The sequence below is a fragment of the Terrapene carolina genome, unplaced genomic scaffold, assembly GCF_002925995.2.
Source record: "Terrapene carolina triunguis isolate 2854851 unplaced genomic scaffold, T_m_triunguis-2.0 Scaffold62, whole genome shotgun sequence".
NCBI lineage: Eukaryota > Metazoa > Chordata > Testudines > Emydidae > Terrapene > Terrapene triunguis.
The window spans coordinates 32,742,938-32,765,120 of record NW_020664413.1 but is presented as its reverse complement, the minus strand read 5'-3'; positions in this window follow the sequence as shown (position 1 = coordinate 32,765,120).

Sequence of the window (22,183 nt, the reverse complement as noted above, 5' to 3'; positions counted from 1 at the left end):
CATATAAACTATGTACTTGTTTTTGGTTTATTAATTTTGTTGAGTTTAGATTGATTTCCCTGCACTACTTTCATGTGGATAATCAGAAGAAGAGGAACAAATAAGCAAGATGCCTTCAAGTATATTTGCATTATTATGAGTAATTCCAGTTGACTACTGCTCTACAAAACCAATAATAACTATTGCGTTAATAAAACAAGGGAAATAACTCCTGTTTATACCAAGCTAAATGAACTGTCATCTCCCAATCCATTTTTAGAGAAAAAGTTTTTTTAATTACAGTACTTAGCACTTTGCTTCTCATAATTAAACAGTCAACACTATATTATACTTGGAGATTGACGCACTGGTGTCTACAAACAGAACAGATTAATGTAATGTTTTGCTACCTTTGACCTTGTATCCTTGAGTCTCTTGATTCTATGTCACCAAACATAGTACTGTAATAGAGTTGAGCTCTAGCTAATAGCATGTGCTATTCTGACTGTCATGCTCCATCATTGTAACTTACTGCATGAGGTCCCCAAAGTGCCCCCCCCCCCGAGTCATATCAACAAAACCTAAAAGTAAGCCTTAAAATGGAAATTCTTCATTCAGTTCATGCAAAAGCAATCTGATATCCAACAGCTGGTTATACTGCAACTCCAGACACATTTAAATGCACACGTTGTTAAAAGCCCATTGGTAAATGTCAGTCACAAAGCACAGCTCAACTCATAATTTTACTCATTATGTGATTATGATTTCAAAATGGGGTGTCAAAGTGCCATTTCTGCATTCCATAACATGATCTGCAAAACACTGTATTTATGATTGACAAAAGTATTTTCTATGTCTCAAATGTGTTAGTTTTCTTTACCTATTTCTTCTATTTTTTTCCTAATATAACTAGGGAGAAAACATTGTCTAGTGGTCAAATCATAGGGCTATAAATCAGCAGCTCTGAGTTCTGTTTCTAACCCTGCCATTGACTTGGTGTGCACCCTTTGGTAAGCCATTTAACTGCGGTGTGCCTCAGTTTCCCTATCTATAAAATGGGAACAACTATCTCACAGGGATGTTGTGAGGTTTGTTAAATGTTTGTTATCCTCAGGTGAAAGAGTGCCATCTAAACACAAATTAAAATTAAACACTGTGTATGATGGCAATCATGGTTCTGTCTCCCTTTTTTTCTGGGACGAGCCTTATGAATTTCAAGTTGTAAATGAATTCTCCAAAAAATTAAAAGGAATTAAAATTCCTGGGAACTATACAGTATGTTGTGCAGTCATGGAAAATATAAAAGAATAGATAACTATTTCAGAGTGAAGGGAAAACCAAAAAATATTTAAAATCAAGGAGTCTGTAAAATCCATTGTAAACTATAATCAGGTTTTATTTTGAAAGGGAGGCTACATCTTTATTATTGGCTACCTCTCCCTTTGTTAACAATGTTTTCTTTTTTCATAATTGAAACATAATTTTGAAAGAAACAAGCCCTACCCTTGTGCATAACTTACTGCCAGATCTTTGCAAAATCTTATTAAAGATGATATTAACACAAATGGAGATTTTTTTTGTTGGTGTCAACTTTAATGTTTGAAAATGCCTTAAAAACCTGCACAATGTACAAATACTTTCAGGATGAAGAGTCAATATAATACCTAGACTAAGGTCTTGGTCTGGGACCGTAAGCAGTGGTATAGTGCAATGTTCCTTTTAATTTTTTTCATCCATGTGCAGACTAAATTTTGTTATGTGCACCGAGGTATGTGTGGATGTGCACCATCAGTAGAAACAAAAAACCTAGATATATTATATATATTTTAAAAGTTTATCATAGGGATAATTACTCCAACCAGGACAGGTTACGCATTTTAGAACTCACTACTCAAAGAATTAAATGTAAATGTAAGAGGGAAATAAAAATTATGAAATGCATAGAATTATGAAATGCATACAGCAGTCAAAAAAACTAAAGTAACACACTTTGAAAGAAGTGACCAAGAAGTAACAACACTAATACAAGTATGTGTTGGGAGGTGAGTGTGAAAGCCTGTGTGTGTGTGTGTGAGAGAGAGAGAGAGAGACACTGTGTCTGCTGGGTGCTGGGGAAGTCTCTGAGAGACTATGTGCTCTTTCTTTAAGTTAAAGGCAGTCTCTGCCTGGAACAGCGTTCAGATCTCAGACCATCTCCTGCTCAGGAGTCCTGAGCGAGGCTGTCCTGTCTCCCCTGCTGGGGCACAGGGGCATGGGGAGGGGGACACCCTGACATCAGCACTCCTGTCACCTCCCCTCCTGCCAGCGGGAGGGTCCCAGGAGCAGCAGGGGCTCCAAGGCAGAGGGCAGGAGCAACTTGGCTGCAAAGCAACAGAGGAGATGGGGCACCTGAATACACGCTGCCGGCTGGATCTGAGCGGCTCTCTAATCAACTGCACAGCACTTCAGTCACTGCTGGGTGGCCGCCCCACTGTGCAGCTTACAGGGAACACAGGTGTAGTTTACTGGTGCTCTTTCATGCTGCCATCTTGTTCTCCAGATTCTAAAGTTTCAGTCAAAGCAAAAACAACAACAAAAAGTAGGTTTCTGGGTGTTGTGGTTGTTAAGATGGGTTTGAAAAAAACCATATACCAAGAGTAGCTGATGCAGTGATATCTGCTTGCATCTGCACAACCTGAGACAATAACTCTGAGGTGTGAGCCCACCCATTCCTTCCATTGGGTGCTAACTCAGATATCCAACAATAATACTTGAAATGACATTGTTACCAATTTCACTGCTTGTCCAAGCAAGTAAACAAGGAAAGGGAACATTTCCTATTATGAAGATCTGCACAATCTAATGACAATCGTTTTGGCACCACAAGCAAGTGGACGCAGGAAAGTACTGCCACTTCCCCTCACCCCAATACATAAAGAAAAGCCAAGCCGAGAGAGCCTAGTAGAACCCTGGGGGGCATCTAAGTTTCTCCCCGCAGGCAGAGCCAAGTTCAAGAAGCCCAGTGGGTCATACAAGCCTCACCAAGGGGAAGCCAAGCCTTAGGAGCCTAGAGAGCATGCTTGATTAGATTTTGAATATCTACTTGATTTACTGTGAATGGCACCTCATATGGGTGAATCTTGGAAGAGTACCACTATCCTTCCCCCCTCCCGCCATGTTAGGACCATTAATATAGTCATGGTATTCTTTAAATACCATAATCATGCTGTATGTGTCTATGTGCGCATGCTCTCAGATACACACACACACACACACACACACAAATATATGTAAGCAAGAAGAATTTCAGAATACTACTACTTCTAGGATTTTATGCCTGGATAATCCTTTTAGTTTACCACAAAACCGAAAGCTTAAAAGGATAAACATCATACATCCAATTAAACCTAATAAAAGCAAGTTGGATAGTTACTGCCATGTCCCACGTCTAAAACAGTAGCTTTTGTAGTTTGCTAAGCAGGTAAATATTTACACAGAAAAATGTAATTTTCTTTTCGTTTATTTAGAAGCAGCATGTTATAGACCCTGATTTCCAATTTTATTTTTCCAGTTAAAGCTGGCACTGTGATCTCAATTTGTTATCTTTCTAAGCTTGGAATTTCATAGCTGAATTGAATTTATGTTTGACAGTGGTGAACAACATATTTTTCCTAGTGTTAATTAACTCCATTTCCTCTTGTGATACACATCACATATCATTTCTTAATTAAAGAGAAGCCTATATACGGGCATAATATCAACAGACACTATAGTTACTATCACTGTTTTCAGCAATATATTTTAGGACAAGAAAAGAAAAACTTTTCTTGGAAGTATGAATTTAAATGTAATTACTAATAATTTCATCATGATTATTAAGATGGCAATGTATTCTTAATTTAGTCTCATAATGAACTGCTTCAGTAAATGGCAAATGATTCCATTAGTTAAGAATCTAAAAATTTCAATTTACATCTGAATGTTGGTGACTAATTTGTCAAGCTGAAGCTTTTGTTTTAGAATTAGGATATTTTGCTATGCTCTGTGAATAAAATGTCTGAGGTCTTAAATATTAATCTCTCCGTTTATTGAAAGAAGATAATTTTCATCCTCCAAATGCTTTTAGCATGCATTTCTGATATGAACTTTGAAAATGTTTTGCTCTTGATAAACCAGAAGGTGTTTGTTCCAAAGGATCACAAAATTGTCTCTCTCACTAATGCATGCAAATACCAGCTTGTTTCTAAAAGTTTCTATTGGAGAACAGGGCTTTGCTGTCAGCTAAAGTAAAGGGATTACATCAGCATTCAGGGGAAAAAATATTCTTTTCCTCCTAACTCCATAGTCTATGTTCAATCAACCTATAGCTAATGGAAGCCCTCCAGTGCTAAGCAATAAACAAACACAGTTGGGCAAATAGTCCAAAATCAAATCTAGTATATAAGGTGGACAATACATAGTTAGTTCTATTACAGAGCCCTCCCATGGGGACTGGAGCTGCTTCTGAACCCTTCTCATTACACACCAGCACCATCTGTAGCCAGCCTGAACCTTATTTGGGAATTTATAAAGTACACGGAAAAAATAGAGTAGGAATCAAGAGCCAGAGAATCCTATTTCAAGTTTAAATTTTGCTTGTGAAAGATCATTTGGTTTTAGACTCAGCAAACAGAAGGCCCTCATCACTCACAATGAGCTGCACATGTAACAGGGATTACTTCAGATCAGGGAGATTGAAGGTAATTGCTACTTTCCACAGGGAGATATCTAGTACTAGTGCAGCTCAAGAGAGATACAGTACAGCGCCAATAGCTACAACACCTCCACCCCAAAGCAAATTGGAGCCACCTTTTCACTGTTCCCTTCTTTCCTTTTTTAACAATCATGTGAATTATAAATGAAAAAAGTATCAGAACAGCACAAGGTTCCTTTAAATATATGGACGTGTTGTGTTTAAAAAACAATATTTCAAGGTCAATTAAAAAAATCCATGGTGTTATATTTTGCTAATCAGCTAAAAGTGGTTTAAATAACTATATATATTATTATTTTTATTATACTGCAATAACACCAGAAGGCCCTGACCAGGGATCAGGACCCCAATGTGCCAGATAGTGTATGTGCATACAGTGAAAAGATGGTCCGTGCCCCAAAAGAGCTACAGTTGAAGTAAAGTGTCAAATTTATCCTTGGTGTTTCTCTGGGCTTGTCTACTCAGTGGGGGTGTCAATTCTAAAATGCAGTAATGTGTTATACAATAATTGATTTGTGAATATTCTTCTGGTGCTCTTTAACATGGTGCCATTTGAAACAGTACTACGTTAAAGTGCACTAGGAAACCTTTAGTTTGCACCAGCAGGGTCTATGTGGACCAATTAATGTGCAATATGTTAGTGCACTTAAATCACACCCCCGTAGAGTGCATTACCCCACCATGTAGACAAACCAGACTTTTCTTCATTTTTCTGTTTGGTTATAATCTCAATTAATAAATCATCTTCATGAGCTTGTTTTCTCTGCACAAAGTTCAGATTCTTGATTAGCCAATGCATCTATTGTGACAAATGTTATCCTTTCACTAATTTATTAATTCAATTAAATTTACGGATTTCTTCAGATTTTTAAATTACAACTACAGGTGCCCATCCAATGTTCTGTCCCATGAAGTAAAAATTACAACAAAAAACATGGAGGTGGTTTTAGTTGGAGCTCCCTAGGGATTGGTGCTAGACTCAATGCTAGTCAATATTCTTATCAACAATCTGGAAAAAACAGGAGCTTCATGAGTAGCAGCAGGGAGGTGATTTTACCTCTGGATAGGGCATTGGTAACACTGATTCTAGAACAGGGGTCAGCAACGTTTGGCACGCAGCTCGCCAGGGTAAGCACCCTGGCGGGCTGGGCCAGTTTATTTACCTGCTGACGCGGCAGGTTCGGCCAATCGCGGCCCCCACTGGCCGCGGTTTGCCGTCCCGGGCCAATGGGGGCGGCGGGAAGCCGTGGCCAGCACATCACTTGTGACAGAGAAAGGCATAGCAAGAACCAATAGCTGGAAGCTGAAACCAAACAAATTTGAATTAGAAATAAGACACATTTTTAATAGTGGATATTAACCATTGGAACCAACTACCAAGGAAAATAGTAGATTCTTCATCTCTTTACATCCTCAAATCATAGCTGGATACCTTTTCAGAACATTTTGTTTGGCCAAATAGAAGTTATTGCGATCAGCATAGAGGTAATTGGTAAAATACTATGGCTTCTGTTGGGAGAGACAAGCTTTCGAGCTTACATCTGACCTGAAGAAGAGCTCTGTGTAAGATTGAAAGCATGTCAGTCTCATCAACACAAGTTGGTCTGATAAAAGATATTACCTCAACCACCTTGTCTATCTAATAGCCTCAGACTGACATGGCTACAAACAACACTTCATATGACTTGTGTTATATAGGAGTTCAGACTTGATGATCTAATGGTACTTTCTGGGCATAAAATCTATAACTATAAACAAAGGAATGCCGATATATCAACTTCTGTAAGTTCCAAAATGGAGGGTCTCTCACAGGGAACACCCTGCCAGTGGCTCCTCTTTTATATTGAGGGAGCTCCAATTCAAACACCTCAGCTTCTTTCAGTAGTAGCAGTATTCAGGAGAAGAAAGGCAGACCAAAGGCAAGGATCATTGTGTAGACACTCTACTCTGGAAAAAAATGTTATAGACTGCAAGTAATGGAAATATTGCCTGTAGGAAGAGCATTTTCCTTCTAAATGAAGAAATTGACACAAATGAATCTCAGCTATAAGGTTTTGGAATAAGCACTTGGGGTATTTTAGATGGCCTTTTCTTTGCCCGAAAGGAAGTAGTTCTTGAGAAGAGTTTACTGAAAAAGAGTCATCTAAAAGTCTAATTCAAGATGTATTGATGTTTTTCAATGTTTTAGTATTGTGCATCACAAAACACGATTTTTGCAGAATTGCTTTCCACTGTGTTCTCTTGTCAGACTGGTAATATAGGTCTATATTGAGGTCTTCCACATCAGATGCAGTGATGCTGCAGGTAGCTTTGTGGTATTGTGGAGGATATGGCACAAATATTCTATAAAAAACACGCTTCTTTCTTTTTTAGCACCCTGTTTTCAGCTGAACTGAAATGACCCACACTGACACTAGAATTATCTGTAGAAATCCCAACAGTATTCTCCCATGGTATATGGTTAAACTCCAGTATTTCATCAGTTGTAGAAATGTTTTCAATGCTACTTGTTAGGCATTTAGACAAAAATTCCATTACTGTATTGTTGTGATTCATATACTGATATAGATAATGTTTGCCTTTTCAGTGTTAGAATCTTTCAAATGATATGCAGTTATTGAACAATAATTCATTCTTCACTCTTGATGTTAGGTTGCTCAGAAAGTAAGGAGTAAATGTTCATTCAAAATTCATGAAGAATTTGTCCGAGCACAAGCATAGCCCTTGACAAATCACAATGTCAAAACAAATTTTTTTTAGCATTAGTCGTAGGTGATCAATTAATCTGTTAAATACATTATGCTATGCCAATAAATTGGTTGTCCTCATTTCATTGCATGTCACCTGATTATTGTGAGGCATACAGAAGCTGAATATAAGTTGTTTATTCAGGTCCCTAGTTTGTTTGTGGGATGCAGCTGCTGTATCTTCCCAGACATATTTGTTTCCTTGATGAGAACAGCTGATATTTTTGTGGCATACACTACACATGAAGCATGTTTCCTTTCCTGTGACTGGTTTATGAAAGCCCACTCTTTCACCCAGTCATACTGGAGCTTTGTTTTATTCAAACTGCAGATTTACCAGATTCTGAATCTTTTAATATATGTGATATAAAAAAGTGCATGGTTGAGGATATCCTCACAATTGCTGGCTGCATTGGGAGCCATTGCCTTCCTCTACCATTCATGAATAACTAAGCTAGTGAACGCATTTGGCACACAACTAATGAGCAGTGTCCAATATGACTGCAGTTAGGTACCCATCTGAGCCACCCACTGCTCGTCTCCATCACCACTCTTATACACCCTGCAATCTAAGCCGCTCCGGTTGTCCACACATTCACCCTATTGAGGTAAAGAAACTGCCTGGGGCAGGACCATAGAACTTGAAGAACTGTGCTGAGAGTAAAGAGCTGCAGTAGTCATCCCATTGCCTAACCCTGATTATGCAGCTAACTCTCCCACTCACTAAGGAGTAACAAGAGCACCTGACAGAGATGGCGGCTCTGGGGAAAGATCAGTACCCCTCATGAAGATGGCTGACTTCAAGGGGTCAGAGGTGCTCGAATGCTTGAGATTAATAGCTTTATGCTGGAGACGAAATAGTGAAATGCTTGAGTGTCCATGAAATAGCTGAAGACTAGGTAGGTCTGCAGACATTCCCCATTTCACACCAAAAAAGGTGCTGTTGTGAGGTTTCATATTATTAATACTTAATTATTTTTACAAAATACACTACTGTACATTTGCTATACTTTCTGAAGCATTATTAAATAAAAAGTAATTTGTCCAATAAAGTACAGTTTGTGATTCACTGCCTTTGTTTTTCATTTTTGTTAGCTTACTTTCTAAATTGCAGAATAAGCTGATTGATTATAGTTCCTTCTGTCAGCCCCAATTTGCAAGGATCGTCTCTGTGTGCTTTCTCTCACTCACACACACTAGTTCTCTTTGCTGTACAAGTAAACAATTTATTTCTTCATATATCTTTAGTATTTTTTTATTCTAACAGAGGATATTATTTTAAGTATTGACCAATAATGGTTGCTGGACCCTTTTAATTCAATCCTCAACCCTCCCTGATCTGCCATGTTTGCAGTAGTTCAGTTTAAAAAAAAAAACCCACAAAGTCTATTTTCCACATTTCTTTTTTTCTACTTGCTATCGTTTAAAAAGCAGCTTTGTGAACCTTGTTCATGGCTTTCCCAGATTTTGCTGTTAGCTGCCAAGTCCCTGTCAGATTGAAATTGAAACGGCAGAAAAAAGATTTTCAACATACTTTTTCTGCAATTTTTTTCTGTCTTTCACCTCTAATGAAATGACCTTTATCTGACCCCTCATCCTAGACTAAGCAACATTGAGTTTTGCACCCTAAATTTCAAATATTTTATTAAATTAGCTACAAAATAGGTATTTAAAAATGAAAGCAGGATGATATAAACAGTTTATGTGATTCTTGGCAATGAGACACCATATTTAGCTCTAATTTTGAACTGTTCACTTGAAAGATAAAGGACTTTCTACTTGAGAGACCCTAATTCCTACTCAGGATTGGTCCAAATATACATAATATTTTCCTGCACAAATAGTATCAGGTTTTCTTATAGTGTCTATATGTGTAATATGTAAATGTTTTATGAGACTCCTTTTATCAGTGTGTTTTATCCTATGATAATGTAGCATAGAATAATTGCACTGGTATTGAAAAAATAAATTCACCCAGCTACTCCAATACAGTACCGGGCTATTGTACCTTAATCTAATACATATAAAAATTACCTATTGAAATATACTGTGTGAAAAAGCCAGACTTACCAACTCATTCTTTTATATATATATATCTTACCCAATGTTCAACATTTTACTCTTGATGAAATGTGCCTTCAGTGCCTTGTTCCACTACCTAATGTGGCAATATTTCCTGCTACATTAATTTTTCTCTTCTTTAATGGAAAAGACACTCACCAGCATAAACATCTCTAAAGTTAATGGTAACAACATACTTAAATAAATAGCAGATGCACAAGGGAATCTTGGGTTAAATGTATGAGTGGCACAGTGTCATAATCCCATGTGTGAACTACTTTACCCATTATTGGTGTGTAGCAAAATACACACTAGTAATAATGAAATCCCCCTAACTCTCAGGTTTCTGAACTGGGTCAGCCTATCTCTAACACTGTATGTATATGCAAAGAAGCCATGGTGGTATATCACACTGCTATAAAAGTGTGCGTGGATGGAGGGATAAATAGATTGATAGACTACATAAATATTTTTGTGTGAGTCTTGTGTTATCAAAGAAAAAGATGTAATAGCACTGGCTAGAACTACCATGCTTAGTGCAGGTAGGCACTATGCAGTTTTACCCACGCGGTCCTAGTGAGGTATTTTAATCTTGACTGCCACACCCCTGGCAGTTCCAGTCCTTGGCCACTCTTGAAATGTCCAACTTTAATAAATTCATTCGTAGTTTTTTCATGTCATCAAATGTGTAGAAAGTGTTTAGGATTAGACAACTTTGTTTACACCCGTGACCTAAAACAGGATTTGGGAACTTTAGTTTCAGATGTGAAAGTCTGGTATGCTAAATCAAAACATAATTTTAGTCTGTTAACTAGTTTCTTCTAATCACCTTTCCAAATTAGTGTTTCAGAAACAAAATGCACAACATGTGCAGTGCTGCTATAATATTTATTTGGATGAACTAACAGAAACGATGTATGGCTTTGGAGGGTTTTGCTTCAATATGCCTTATAGCTGATGTATCTAAACTCAGGCCCTACTGAGTGTTGGTGTGGCATTTGAAAGGGGTTCTTAGTTCACTGAGGGTTGGTGTTGCTTTCACTACTTTTAGAATCCTTTATTGAATGTTTTACTTGTTTCGTCTGTGAAATGTCTTTGAAAAAACTCCACAAAACAACAAAGACAAGATCAATAATTTTCTAATATATTTGATACTACTCAGATTGCTAAATATAATCCAGTTGGTTGAAAGATGATTATGAGACTAAACAGTTTGCAACAAATACAAATTAAATTTGCCCTTCTGTTTTGCTGGCCAGTAGATTTTTTATTTGTTTGTTTGTCAGGTGTGAAAGTAAGATAAAAGACTTACCGGTCCGGGGGCCTGCTCTGGGCCCCTGGAAGGGGCTGGGTCTCAGGCAGAAGGGGCGGGGCTGGGGTCAGCCTCCCCCAGCCAGACCTTCCATGCTGCTCGGCCTGTGCTGCCCAGGGCTTCGGTGGTGATTTAAAGGGCCTGGGGCTTTTAAATCGCCGGGCCCCGGGGCAGCCCGCCCTATCAGTGGCCCTGCCGGTAGGGTGCCTACCCATTGGTGGCCCAGGGGCAGAGACATTAAAGCACTGCCACAGTAGCTCTTTAATGTCAGCTGTGTACGGGCCGGTACCGGTGGACACTGCTTATTGGTATGCCGTACCAGACCACTTTCACCTCTGTTGTTTGTTTTACAACTATTGATCTCCTAGTAATGGGTGAATACAAAATCACATGATCCTGTGAGGTAAAACACAGAACTCTTAGCCAGTAGAACAATAGAGTAAAAAGAATGCGTAACACAGGCATCTATACTTCTTCTCTTACTGTAGTTCAGAATTAGGAGCACACTTTCTTGTTTTTTTCTATTTGCTAGGCTTCTCAGGTGTGCTTTAGGGAAACTACAGATGTGAAAAAAATAGCTAAATATATTTCCAACATTCCTTGTCATGGTGTGTATATATAGATAGATATATTCCAACAACATTCTGCATAAAGCCAAAGGGCTGGTTGGTGTACATATAATCTGTGCTCTATAAGGGGTAGTGCTTAGCCTTGCCATCTCAGGAACAGCTCCAGGAAGAAATTGTGCTTGTCCATTTGCTGGGAATGAGGCATAGCAGGCACACAGTGTCTGCTTACTCTTGATAGGCTCAGATCCATGCGTGTAATGAGGTGGCCTAACTCCCCTTGGGTTCCTGCGTACTGTGTAGGCCAAACCATAGTCTAGCTCCAAAATGTTATAATTTTATATGAACTGCTCTAAAAGATAAGAAAAAAAGAGAAATAGTTTGTTTACAGTACTTTAAGCAAGCTTGCACAACTGGGATACTCTCCCCTATCCTGAAGTGGCAGCAGGACTATGAAACTCCTTTCCCAATGTTGGTGGGCCATTTCTGGGCCATTCCATTTAATTGCCTCTGGGTCAGTAATACCCCCAGAGAAATTGAGGCCCAGGAGCCAGAAGTCATAACAGCAAGAGATGATTTTGTGTCTTTTTCCTTTCCCTTTATTCTGTCTGTCTTTATTCTGTTATTTTCATCATTGCAGACTTCTTGAATTTTCTCATAGCAACAAATCCTTCTCAAACCAGAAGGCAGTAGGTTTTGTTAAATAAGCTCTCAGTTAGGTAGATATGCACAATAGGGTCTCTTTTTAAAGGGGGACTACGTGAACTGTGATATGGTGAGCAGTGTATTCCAGTGGGCAGGGCATGAGAATGTGAATCAGGATATCTGGATTCTATTTCCTGCTATACCATTCATTGAATTGTTGTGTGACCTTAGATTTATAAAACAACCTCAGTGCACTTCTACTTCTTCAATGTAAAAATGCTGCTGTGGCTAGTTACCTTCCTTTATGAAGTGTTTGGAAGTCTTCTGGTGAATAGCTCTAAAAATAGTGCTATGAATAACATCAATATGCATTACAAAAATAATCTAATTACAAAAGAATAAATCACTTAAAATAATCTGTGTTTTAAGTATCATACATATAATGAACATTAAATCATACTTTATATTAGGGCTACACTTATTAATAGTTTATAAAGGGTAAATAAAGAATTAATACACACTTAAATGGTAAATCAGTAGTTATACATTGTTATAGAATATAACTGGTCAATAGGTGGCATATAAACATGGCTTATACCCATAAACTCCTTAGGCTGTTAAGCTTATAACCATCTGGAACACATACTACTTATGTGTGTAATATGCTCATTACATCTATTAATCATATATAAACTGTTTATAAATGGAAGCTTAATATAAATGGTGATCAAAAATAGAATATCAACCAGACAGAAAGCTGCCATCTTGAAAAAGTATGTAATTGTATGTTTCATTATGAAAGCAACACTTTTAGAAGTTTGCAGATTGCTAGCCCAGCTTCATGGAACTTTCTAAGAGAACTGGGCCTCTGACATGGGAAAAGCTTCAGGATACACTCCCATCAGCAAACCTCAGGATCTTCCTTCACTATCTCACGCACCCCATACCATACTTGTAGATGGCTTCTGGGGTCAACAGTGCCCTTTGCTCTGTTCCCCTCCCATTTTGGTGATTAGATCATTGGGACTGCCAAGTAGGCCTGCATATCCCACAATCCAAGAAAGGGTCTCTTGGGTGATAGTAGCCTTACTACATGCTACATCCTACAAAACTAAGCCAGGAAATAGTCTTGCTACAGAAGCAGCTACTGCTCCACACACTTAGTCCTCATATGCCCTAGATTACCCCACAGCGATGGATGAGGTTTCCATTAATATAGTGTAACATTTGTATTTTCCAATCAATCTGATAACTGCAAGTGCAAACAGGTAGTTAGATCCCAATTTCTATGCATAATCTTGAAAAGTGTTTTAAGACCAGGCTACATATATACAAATTATAATCATCTAATGTAAGGAAAAAAACATTAAAAACAAATACACAGTATTGTTACGTATTATTAACATAAAGACGAGATGAATATAAAGTTTTAATGAGCATGCACCAGTAAGTGTTATGCTGGGGAAACATTTGAGTAGTTTTCCTGCTTGGTGATGGGAGCATAGTCCTAGGTGTGTGTGGTGCAAGGAATTCTAAGCTTGAAGACGCAGTTGTCCTACCCACAGAATGATTAGCAAGTTAGGGTGCAGGGTGGGGTTTCTGGGGTTACCAAGGATTAGCTTCTTTCTTCTCAAGACAGAGATTGGTGTTAAAGAGACTTCTTTTCTGACTTTAGATTGTTTATTGTTTATAATATTGGTTTTCTTGTACTCAAGTATTAAGTGTTGGTTTGCCTGATACCTTAGATACTTTCAAGCCTGATTCAGTTTTTCTTTTCCTGATTTTTATATTTGTATACAGTATCTTACTAGTGTTAGACTCTGTAAATACATTTTATATTTTAAAATTTGTTTTCTCTTAAGTGCTGGAAATTAAATTATCAGAGCTAACAGTGATGACATGCAAAAGTGGGAATAGGGTCTCACAACACTGCCTTGAAAGTACGCTTCAGTATTATATAGAAATCCAGGAAACAAATGTATTGTGGTAAACTTTAGTCAGGAGAAATAAAAGGCTGTGAACAGCTGATTTAATTTACTCTTTGTTGCTAAGACTTACCTAATCATATTGTGTGGCCAGCTGATCAGGTAGGGTTTGGAGGTCATTACACAGACATTTCTGTTTTTTTCAAATTTTAATGAATACATGGGTTCTTCTTTCCTCTTTATTTACTGTAATAATTAGTTCTAGTGATAATTACCAACTAAAAGGAAATTAGGGATGAGTGAACTTAAAAATGTTCAAGGTTCAGTTTGGAAATAACTGAGAGGTCCCAATGCTTATCTGATGGTTATCTTATTCTATTTTAATTTTTTAATATTATTTTATTAAGAAGATGTTTTATGTGTGCTTTGCATTTTGAATGTGATATGGTGAGATTTGAAGTAGTTCTTAATTCTTGTAGGGATAGAGTTCCACAGGCTTGGACCTGCTCCCTAGAAGGCCCTGTTTCCAGACAGATAAGCTTCACCCTAGCGGGAGATAATTCCATTGGATAACTCCATTGTACCATAGGAATGGAGTGATCAATGGCAATCAAGACCCCAGTGTGAAGCAGTCTCTGAGCTCTGGTCTACACTGGGGGGGAGGGGAAAGGGGGTCGACCTAAGATACGCAACTTCAGCTACGCAAATAGCGTAGCTGAAGTCGGCGTATCTTAGGTCAACTTACCTGCCCGTGAGGATGGTGGCGAGTCGACCGCTGCTGCTCCCCCGTTGACTCCGTTTCTGCCTCTCGCGAGCTGGAGTTCGGGAGTCGACGGGGAGTGTGTTTGGGGATCGATTTATCCACATCTACACGAGACGCGATAAATCGATCCCCGATAGATCAATCACTACCCGCCTCTTTCCGGCTTCCAGCCCCTCCCCCAAGTGATGCCGTGAGCTGGTGGGGCAGGTCGGAGCAGTGGTGGGCTGGGGCCAGGTCGCTCGCTGCTGCCAGCGCCAGGCCTCATGCTAATCCCCCAGGCTGCCCTGGACTCCACATCCCCCTGAAGCGTGGGGCCCCCCAAAGCATGGTAAGCCCAAACATTGGTGGAGCACGGGCACCATGGCCCCATATAACTTGCCGTCTATGCTGCACAGACCTTCTCTTACTTTCTGGTCTCTGGCAGCTCTTGTCTGCCTTTTAGTCTCACTCCAATGTAACTCTCACCTGCCCCTTTTCCTGACTGACTCATGACTAATCAGGTCTCTCATCCCTCTTTTAGGCAATTGGGGGTCCACTGATGAATCACAGATGCACTGGTCTCTTCCCTCTTAAAGGGCCAGTGCCACCCTATGATGCTGTAGTATTGCGGTAATAATGCTCACAGTAATCTGTGTTAAGGAGGTAAAGTACTGCATTTCCTCCAAATCTCTTAGGTATCCAGTCCAATTTTACATACTTAACAGGAAAAAAACATTTTCGAGATTTCCACTATTGCTAACTTTTGGTCAGGCTGGAAGTATTGTGAGAATATTTTTTTCTCATGGTATTTTGGCACTTCAGGTTTTGGCCAGAACTTGCAAGTACGAAGTTGCCTGAAAATTAGCATGAACATTATTGGAACTTTTCACTACCGTAAAAATTGTTTGGTTCTAGAAACAGGCAATAGTTTGGGGCTTGGGAAGGTAGGCTGATAGTTTTTCTGAATGAGTTTGCCTATGGGAAATCAGGTTTGTTGTTTTCTAAAGAAGGTTAATAAATTTCCAATAAACAATAGGTGCAGTACTCAACTTGTTGATTAGTGGGGTCGCACTACAGTTAGCCTAGGCCTGGCTGGATTATCTGTTTGTGCTGTGGGTATGTAGGGTCAATTTTTGGCCCTTGGAGTCAGGATATAAAAATCCACCAGAGTGAAGAGGCTCATTAACATGTTCTCAAAGGAAGGCTCCAGCAGAACCAACTGAAAATTGCTTGGCAGTCCAGAGACATTTTCTATTGAATGACTGAATAATTCTTCCACATGCAAAGCCAAGATCGCCTTTTGTAGATCTCTGTAAGTAAAGAAGTCCTTCGTTTGTAAAACTCATGGCATGAAAACTGCTGTTGTGCTAAGTGGTTACCATTTCTGAGCAACACGCACACACAAATATATGGGTTTATACCACATAAATACTGGATATTGCAGAAGGCACCACGTAATGAAAAATATTGTCATAGTTAAATAGAGAAAAGCAACATTGTGAATGGCTAACTAATGCTTAATCACATGGAAATCCATGTCATATGCATGAATTCCCAGAAAATGTATTTTAAGCAGTGTTCTGAAAATTGCTTGTTTAGTATGAGTGCCACTAGAAAACATTATTTCACAAGCAATTATTGGAATAACAGAGATAGGTGAATGAATGAATCATTATAATAAAACTCTTCTTATTGATATTACTCTGATTTTTTCCAAATAAAATCTAAAAACTGCTTTTCTTTTAAAAAATAATATAAAACATTGCCCCTTAGTGAGATGTCAGCTATAGGTACAAACACAGTAATATGCATCTGAGTATTCCACAAGTTCTGTCCATGACTAGATATATTGAAGTGCCCTTAGCTTTGCCTCAGGCCCTTATGCCTCCAGCTGGTATATTATTGGCTGATTTACTGTGAAAATAAAGATTAGAAATACATGAATGAACATTTTTGTTGCTCCTAATCAGCAGAAAATAGATCATTTCCTGTCTCTGAAGCAGCAGATACTCTTTATAAATGTGAAACACTTATGATCAGCAGTCAACTTGTGAGCTGACATGTACCGTAGCCTGAATTTTGTTGGTATTACATTTAAAATGAGGTAGTCATGTAATTATCAAAATGAATTTATGCCTCGAATAGCCAAAATTAAATTCCATAATTGCAGTGGAAATTAGGTAGGTGAATTAAGCTCAATGCTTTCCCTGGTTCAATTTTTCATTGCAGCAAATCTGAGCTATATCCAGGATTTGTAAAAAGATGAAAGAACCCACACCGTTCCTCCATATCAAAATGTTTTGGTAATCATTCTATTTAAATAGTAACATTTTATTTTTTTAAGCACTTAGAATCTTGATCAGAATCCATATTCATGGAGGTCTGCTGTAATCCACTTTACCACTTAATGTTGCAATTCAAATGTTCAGTAAGAAGCAAAGCCCTCCAGAATAAAGCATGAATATTACCGTGTGGGGCTGTAAAGAGAAGACTATTAGAATATATCACCAACACACTAGGGGACCATTTAGTGCACTGCTCTAAATACATCATTTAATTACAATGGAGACATTACTTCATGTTTCTACTGATGTAAGTATTATTAGAATTCATGATATTCGCAGGCTACTGTGGGCCATTACATTGGCCATAAGCTATTCCATAAGATTTACTACTAAAGGCCCGCAAGGGTATTTGAGCATTCATGGATTCTGTGGCAGTAGGCTTTTATCTAAGACACATAAGTGAGGGACAACCGAGTTATTATCTCTAAGAAACATAGCTTAATATTTTGGATTCTAAAGGTTAAGGTACCATAAATCCTGAATTACTCTGAGATATCACATAAAAAGACATTTTTATTTTATTTTACTCTACTCTGCCTCTTAAAATATTTTATGATGGCAGTTTCTAGAGTTGTACCATGTTGTTTACATTCAGTCCCTGGATGCATCAAAAACACTGACACAGCATTTCTTTTAAACTGCAGTAATAGAGGCAAACTACATGCAGGGGGATTTTTTCTCCTATTGCTTTTCTCTAACATACATCATTTCCAATTTGATTAGTCGGTTTGTCGCCTTGCTTTGGAGGGTGTCACTACACACTTTCTTATACTTTCAGAGGCCTTGTTATTGCATTGCTGGACCGTGAGCAGCAGGCCCTGCTGGAGCAAGTATGATCAGCGTATGCACTGTAAAGTAAAAATCCAAATCTGTCCTTTTGAATCAGAAGACTGATTTTTTTAGGCATTTAAAAGTATATTGGTTAAACTTGTATGGTGAAAAAGAGTTTGACACTGTTCCTATAAACATTCTAAAGGCAACTGCATAGCTCTTTGTGTAACGTGAGGGTTCAAATACATTTCACGTGTAACTGTGAAAACTAATAAACAGTCAGGTTGAAACTTGCTGAATACAATCCAGTATAATTCAGGTTACCTAGTTCATGGCTAGTGTTAATTATTTGGTTTCTTTACTTAACTAAATTGCAACTTAACCTGAAATTGCAACCTAACCTGAAACTCAACTTTTGTATATTGTAAATTTCAAGGAAACATCAAGTTGTGTCAGCATGGCACTGGAATGCAGTGATGAGTCTGGTGTCTATTCAGCAATATTGATTGTTTAGGGAAAACTCTGTCTGAATTCCATGGGAGTTTGCTTGAACAAGGTCTGGTGAAAAGTACCCTACCTTTTCTAGCAAGGGTGCTGGGAGAGGAGTCCAGAAGAACTGTGATTACAACACTCAAGCAACAAACTGATTTCTATGATACACGGGAAAAATAACAAAAACATTGGCCATATGAGTCAGACTAGCTGGTGTCTACTTGGTATGACTTACTTGGAGTACATGACTGAAAACCCAAACTGACTTTGATCTTAGTAGTATTACATGGGTAATATAGTCATTGAATGAATTGTCCTTACCATTTCTTCAATACCATATTTTTCCCAAATATAAGTCCAAGAACACCAAAAGATCCAGTCATCAAGAAGGGGAAAGACTCAGATTATCTAAGAGTCACTTATCATAATGCAAATAAGTGAACAGTGAGTTTACAGTATTTTGTTTTTTTTATTTTTTTGTACAAATATAATATCCATGGTTTTTTTTATCTCTTTTCCCTTAAATTTAATCCCTTAGATTTAGATATAACTGTAGATTAATAAACTCATCCTAACTTTTGCACTAACCTTGTGAATTTATAGCTAATTTAAAGGAAATAAGTAGTCCAACTTTGATCTGCCTCAAAATCTCACTGCAGTGCTTGTACTCTTCCTTGAACAGTTCCAAACCTGTCTAACAGTGTATTTGAATGTTTCAAATGTATGTCATGCACTTTATGGAAACATATTTTTCCACTTGGGTTGATCTGGACCCAATACAAATTTGGGTATAGTGGGCTTTTTGGATCACCCCTCAAGTATATGAAGTATAGAGCACCTGCTTGGGTTACCTTCTGTTCCAGTAGTTCAATCCTTTGAAGAATGAAATTGATTTTCCTTATGTTAGCATGTGAAGATCCAGAGTAAGCCCGTTGACCCATTGCTTGAGTGTGCGCAGTGGCAGTAATAGCAAAGGATGGGAGGGCTGCAGCTTTAAGTGAATCAGCAGTGCCAGCATTGGGTATATCAGCATGAGTGGATTGTTTTGAAGCTGTTCTCCCACACTGTGCTATGCAACTAACTTGTTCCTCTCCACTATGCATTGCTATGGACCACTAAGAAGGAAATGTCCCATTTTGCTTTGTATGTCAGAAGCAAAACATCTGTATTCTCAAAGCAGTCACATTCTTAAAAATATTTCTTGAATATATTATGAATAAACTTTGTGTTCATAAAACTGCAGCCTAATACCATTGACTTCTGCCAAGCATTCCGCTCGATAACACTGGACAAGCTTCCCCATACTTTTGTGCCTATGCACTTTAATCCTGTATGACACATCCCTGCTGTTGCAGCCCTGAACCTATCGATAGGCTGAATTATGCCAAAATGCAGGGTGATGTGAAAATATTGGAACAAATTAACAGTGTACAGAATGAAACAAACTCAGATTTCAACTTTGACCAAAAACTCATATTGCTAAAGATAAAGAGCCGTAACTCACTCTGTATCTAGCTTTGGAAAGTAATGTAATCACTTGCTTTGGAGTTCTCCTAGCATCCTTTAAGTTCATGCAAACCCTCATCCAGTTGTCTTATCTTTTTTCTCTCCCTTTCTCAAAGATTTTATTTCGGGCAGCCCTCACTCTGGTACAATAGATTTGACTATGGTTTCTTTGTCCAATACATGTCAATGTATTTCCTATTGTAGACCAGTAGGAGTCACTAGAAAGCAAAGACTCTATTGCTAGGTGGATAAGGACGTGACCTACACTGTTCATCAACACCCTACTGGTTTGCTGAATACATGAACAGAGCTTCAGTATGATTCGAAGTACAATTTTATTGCCATCCACAAAACATACTTTACTTACTGATTTGTTTTTTGTTGTTGAGGAGATGTGAGAGAGAATGTGTAAACTCAGGGAGAGTAAGTTATGTATCAGTATATGCTTTTCAGTAGGTGGCACTCTTTCCTCTGAGTCTGTGCTGAGTCAAAACTTCAGCAAGTATATGCTCAGGGTCCATGTTTCAGCTCAGACATAACACAATGTGTGATCATTGAAGACCTAGGATACTTTTTGCAGGAGAATGAGGTGTTATTCTCAGTGTCCTGGCCACTTTCCAACTCTTGTAATTACATGCTGCTTAGCTACATTTTTCTCTATAGTTTCAAGAGAATATGTTACTCTCAATATTCCCTTATAAAAGATTATTGTGGGATGTGTTTGTGCAGACTGACTGACTGTGTTCTTCGTCAGAGATGGCTGAATTTCAGTGGTAAGTGAAGTGATCTCTTCATCCTCCAAAGTCTGTAAAACATTTTTGCATCCTTCTTAATGAAAGGTGCCATTCAAATATACAATTTTAATGATTATTACTTGTGTTTTATCAATGGTGTAATAAAATACCATTACTTTTTCCTTATATTCACCCCATTTATTAACACATGTAAAGAAGATAGGGGTTAGTGGCAAAAGAGTCTTGGGAAGGACAAGAACTCAAGACAAATCCTATGCCTCAACATTCTTAGCACTTTTTAAAGACACAGCTCATATTATAACTTATAAAGCCTCAACATATAAAGAGAAGAGAGCACGCCATGCTGAGTTGAAGTTCTCAGTATCAGAACATATCCAGTGGATAAGATACCGGATTGGGACTCAAGGTACCAAGCTGCTATTCCTGGATCCCTCCCTGATGTGCTGGGTGACCAGTGGCAAGTCACTTCACCTCTTTGTGCCTGTTTCCCCTTTCAGCCTTTGTCTTCTCGTCTTTTTAGATTATCAGCATTTTGGGACATGGCCTGTATCTTACTATGTACATGTACAGTGCCTAGCACATTGAGCCTTCAGTTGTGTTTGCGGGGTGCTCGTCTCTACCGTAATGTCACTAACACACTACTAATAATATGCTTACATGCGAGCAAACTGGAAAATTGGCACTTCTACTTGCACAAGCATATCACCTGTAGCCATTTTGTATTTTATTCACATAGTTAAGTCATTTCAGAAAATCTCCCTCTTCTTCTGTTGCCACTGAGGTGCTAATTCAGCAGAACTGGTGTGATTGTCCAGTGTCACTGCTGGAAGTGAAAGGGAGGAGGATTTAGGGGTCATGTTCTGGGGTCCTTGCCTTTTGAATTTCTCCTTTCATCACCTATGGCTAATTGTCAATCTCCTTGACTGAAGTCAAGGAGACTTCCAGGCTCAACACCGGTATCATACAGCCTATTGAGTCTCCTATTTAAATATGCATCTCTCATAAATCTGAAAATGCAATGGATACACAACCACAGATAACACATCATGTGCCAGCAATGCCCCTCTGCCATGTACATTGGCCAAACCGGACTGTCCCTCCGCAAAAGAATAAATGGACACAAATCGGACATCAGGAATGGTAACATACATAAGCCAGTAAGTGAACACTTCAATCTCCCTGGTCATTCTATTACAGATTTAAAAGTCACTATCATTGAACAAAAAAACTTCAGAAACAGACTTCAAAGAGAAACAGCAGAACTAAAATTCATTTGCAAATTTAACACCATTAATCTGGGCTTGAATAGGGACTGGGAGTGGCTGGCTCATTACAGAAGCAGCTTTTCCTCTCCTGGAATTGACACCTCCTCATCTATTATTGGGAGTGGACTACATCCACCCTGATTGAATTGGCCCTGTCAACACTGGTTCTCCACTTGCGAGGTAACTCCCTGCTCTCCATGTGTCAGTATATAATGCCTGCATCTGTAATTTTCACTCTATGCATTTGAAGAACCGAGGTTTTTACCCACAAAAGCTTATGCCCAAATAAATCTGTTAGTCTTTAAGGTGCCACCAGACTCCTTGTTGTTTTTACAGATAA